The 4,665-nt window shown below is 37.8% G+C and overlaps 1 pseudogene; it reads right to left on the bottom strand.

Annotated features, from left to right (window-relative positions):
- Positions 1 to 3,329: 3,329 nt before the first annotated feature.
- Positions 3,330 to 4,205, bottom strand: LOC103609525 (annotated as a pseudogene).
- Between the last annotated feature and the right edge of the window lie 460 nt (positions 4,206 to 4,665).

Genomic DNA, 4,665 nt, shown 5'->3' with positions numbered 1-4,665 from the left:
ATGGAAATCATCATGTCAAAGGGATACATGCACTCCCATGTTTACTACAGCTCTATTCATACTAGCCGACATATGGAAACAACCAAAAAGTATATTGACAAAGAAAATGTGATATATATATACACAAAGAAATACTACTTAGCCATAAAAAAGAATGAAAGTCTGCCATTTGTAGGAACACAGATGAACTTGGAAAAAATTATGTTAAGTGAAATAAGCCAGGGTCAGAGAGAGAAATAACACATGTTCTCACTCATATATGGAAGGTAAGACAAAAAAAACCCAAAAACAAACTAAATAAATAATAATTTGAAAATTTAGGGCTGGCCCGGTGGCGCACTGCTATAGTGCACCGCTTGGGAAGCGCGGCGGCGCTCCCGCCGAGGGTTCGGATCCCACATACAGACCGGTTCCCGCTCACTGGCTGAGCGAGGCACGGGAGCAACAGCGAGGGTTGTGATCCCGTTGCCGGTCCCGGTCCGGTACAGGGGCGACACTGAGGGTTGCGATCCATTGCCGGACACGGAAAAAGACAAAAAGGAAAAAAAAAAAAAAAAAGAAAATTTAAAAGGAGAGAGAAGAACTGGAGTTACTAGAGGCAGGAAAGGGAAGTGGGAGGAGAAATAGTGAGAGGCTAGTTAATGGATACAAAATTACAGCTAGATAGAAAAAATAAGCTTCATTGCTGTACAGTCAACCCAGGAATTTATAATTAACAATGATTTACTGCGTGTTATCAAATTACTAGAAAAGAAGAGATCAAATTTTCACAATGATATATATTCTAATTACCGATTAGAACATCACACATTTTGTACATGTATTGATATATAACTCTGTATTCCATAAGTATGTACAATCAATGTTTCAATAAAAATTAATAAAAATCTCCATATTTCTGAGTTTTTAGAAGAGCTTGTACATGAGCTGTGCATGATTTTCCTTTTGCCTTATTACTTAGTAGTACTCTTAAAATATTAATAGCACAAAAACTAATGGTGTGTCTTCGAATCAAAGGCTCTTCTATTCAATGACAAAGACAACAGCAAAACGTGTTGCTATACTGTCTGTTTTATTTGCACTTTTCACACATTTACTTTCCGCTTTTTCCATTTCCTTTTGCTGCTCTGTTTGATGGCAGGTATGTCTACAGTGGCCCTCATTTAAAGTAGACCCTTTTCTACTGGGAAGGAAAAAAACTTTCCAGTTTATTTCTGGGAAGGGGATCTGCTTTGTGGTATTTAAGAAACATTGACCCACTGTATTCACCAGCCTACTTCTATCATATAGTATCAAAGTCAAATCTACTGGATTGTGGTGCTCACTACCACCAACTTTATTAGGAGCATGCATGAGTTTTAATGAATGAGTAAACCTGTAAACAGAAATTTCTATTTGCATCCCACAATTGATAAATGTACTTTTTAATTTCTATTCATTGATAAATATTTTATAATTCTTCATTTACTCATGAATTATTAAGATTGTATTTTATTGGTTTGACATGTAAGAATTTCTTAAAGTGATAGCTACTTACTTTTAATAGACAAATTCTAATCTCTTTACATTGATGATAATTAGCAACATATATGATATATTTCTACCATCTTGATTTGAGTTTTCTATTTGGTTTATTTTGTCTTTACTTTTTTCTTTTCTCTCTTATCCTAACATATGTCGGATTTACATAAAATTTCTTTATTCAAATCCCCTTCTTATACTAGATTGGAAGACTAGATGCTATTTCTTTTGTTGTTTTATTTTCATTTTGTATTTCAGATCAAAAACTTCAGTAAACATTAGACATTGTTATTGTGATTGTGTTGGTGTTTAAATTTACATAAATAGAAAAGCTCTTTATATTTTATATTGATACATAAACTCAATTTAAGAAATTGAGTGAATTGCTCTTTAAATTGCCAGGTTGTTCTTCACTATTTCTGATCTAATTAAGAATTTCATCTCTTCTTTTTTTTCACATCTAAGCAAATATTTAGTAATTACCAACTTTATTGTTATAGCAGTTCTTATGGTTATGAAGTTTTGTATTTATAAATATAAAATATAGATATGAAAATATAAATTTTGTATTCATGTTAATCTGATGACTAGAGATATTTTCTTTTCTTTATATACTGTTTATTCACTTGTAATACTCCTTCTGTTACACGCATATTTATTCATACCTTTTTCCTATTTTCAAAACAAATTTTGTTTATATGGTTGGTGGTGATAGTATTGATGCTGAATTTTCCTGTGTATTCTACCACCTTTCCCATACAATGTTTAGTTATTGATAAAAACTATTTGCAGTACACCACCTGTGTATTCATTCCATCCATAATATCTTTATCTAAGTACGAATAACAATTTTTCTTAATTTCAAGAAACAAATTGAGAATTTCCTCATAAGTTTTCCTTCTTAGGCTTTATTTTTAGAATAATTATATTCAAATATATAATTTACTACATATATATAGTTAGGATCTTTATATTTGGAATTTTAATCCACTGTAGTGCATGCACCTTTGTATTTGGTATAAAGAAGGAATACACTATAAATTATTGATCAGTAGTTTCCAAATCACCTACTTAATGATGCATAGCTTCTCCAAGGGTTTCTGACTCTAAATTTGCTCCTGAGTATCTATTTAGTAATTAGTTTTTTCCTACAACATTGAGTGAGCTTTTTTTCTTTTTAAGGAAAAGGTATTTTATTTATTTAAAAAGTCATCTGTGAATTACTGTAGTTAATTTAGTATGTTTGACATTAACACTTGGGATTGAAACATGCCTTCTTTCAAATAACAAGTGGACTCTACAAGCAAATGTCAAAGGGTCACCTCAAACAGCACTCCAAGAGCCCAAAGGAACATACTGGGGAGAAGACGACCATCATCTTCCCCGTGCAACAACCACATTTTTGTAAATACCTGTCAGATGCTAAAAATACGGCCTTACAAACGACAAACACAGAAGTTTATAAGCAATAAGGTCAGAATGAAGACAGCCTCAGTGCCTCTGACCATCCAGGGCTGAGGCACTGAAAGAGGCTTCCAGGTGGGGTCTCCTCCAGCCCTTTCCTGGGGAGGCTGCTGCCCAGTGGGACACTGCCACCTACGTGCGGTTCAGAGTCTGGAAAATTCTAGAAATCTGCGGTTTAACCGGCCCGTTTCTGGTTCGTTCATCCACTGGGTGCTGTTCAGTGGGTTCTACAGCATGTGGAATTGGTGAGGGCCAGCTGCACCGCCGGGTTACGCAGGACGGCCTAGGCGAGAGGGCTGCCAGGGTCGATGCCACTACTTCCTTCTCGTCGAAGCTCATCTCCATCAGGGGAACCACAGCCTCAGCGTCAGCCAGGAATTCCCTTTCCCTCCAAGTCTCTTGAAGATTTCCGTGAGCTCGTTTTTGGTGTCTTCGTCCTCTGTGCTGGTTCCAGCAGCAGCCTCGGGGGCGGCCTGAGGAAGCGACAGGTGGTTCCCCCGAGGGCCTTGGCAGCTCTGCTCTCGGGGCAGCCCCTCACCGTGAGCTGCGGCAGAGCCGCTTTATTCACGTGCTCATCCTCATCCTCGTCCAAAACAGCGTTTGCCTTCTTAAACCATTCCACCACGCGGGGGATCAGCGCTAACAACGCCTGCACCACCTTAATGAGAAAGACCGGATTCTCCGGAGTTGTGTCTGGAGGTCTCTCAGGTGGGTCTGGCAGGGCAGGAGCTTCGCTGTTGCTCGGCATATAGCGCCTCTGTCTGTAGCTTTCTGCTCGTGTTTTTTTCTTTTCTTCTGCGACATAGGCCATCTTAAGGAGATGGAGCAGGCTTTTTTCTTCTTTTTTAAAATCAATAACAGGACATCTGTGTCCTGGATGTTCTCTTCTGAGACTGTTTTGGCATCACTCAGAACCCTCTCCAAAGCAACGTGTATTAATTTGTGGTGGGTTACAGTGTGGGCATCTTCTAAGCTCCCATGAGCAAGGTGCTTGACACAGGCTCCTTCAGCTGCTCCACTGATGTGTCCTCGGTCACCTCCTCAGCCACTTGATGCTGCACGGGGGCAAGTGGGCAGGAGTGTGGCCAGACCACCCGCGTGCTCCCCCGCAGGGCCGCTGCTGCCCCGCCCCATCCTGCCGCTAGTCCTGTGAGGCTGCCTAAGTCCTCTGACACGGCCGTAAGGGCGAGGGATGGGGACGTCTGAGCTATTTTTCTTAACTATGACTTTGGAAAATGCTTTAAGTTTGTATGCTTAGGGCTTTTCTGTACCATTATTGGTTAAAGTTATATAATTCTTATTAAAAATTTAAACCATATTCTAATATAACCTTTAGAATCTGAAGCACAGAGTAGAGATTTGAATTAGAATTGTACTAGGTTCATTATTAATATTGGTATATATTATATTTTATAATATTATACCATTTCAGTCATTAACATAATACGAATCTTCATTTATTTGGTCACTTAATTTTTTTCTAATTGCAATTTAATATTTTTCATAAAATTACTTATCTTTGTTTTCAGATCAGTTCTTAAATACTTCGTGGTGATTATTTCTATTGTGAATGGATTATTTTTTCATTATACTTGTTACTGTGATAGAAAACACTAGTGTTTTTATATTGATCATATATGTGTGTATGTGTATACGTGTGTGTTTATATCCTGCATCTAT

Source organism: Galeopterus variegatus, unplaced genomic scaffold (genome assembly GCF_000696425.1).
Source record: "Galeopterus variegatus unplaced genomic scaffold, G_variegatus-3.0.2 Scaffold9721, whole genome shotgun sequence".
In the NCBI taxonomy this organism is placed as follows: Eukaryota; Metazoa; Chordata; class Mammalia; order Dermoptera; family Cynocephalidae; genus Galeopterus; species Galeopterus variegatus.
The sequence above is the reverse complement of the archived record's forward strand: the minus strand, read 5'-3'. Positions and strand labels throughout refer to the sequence as shown.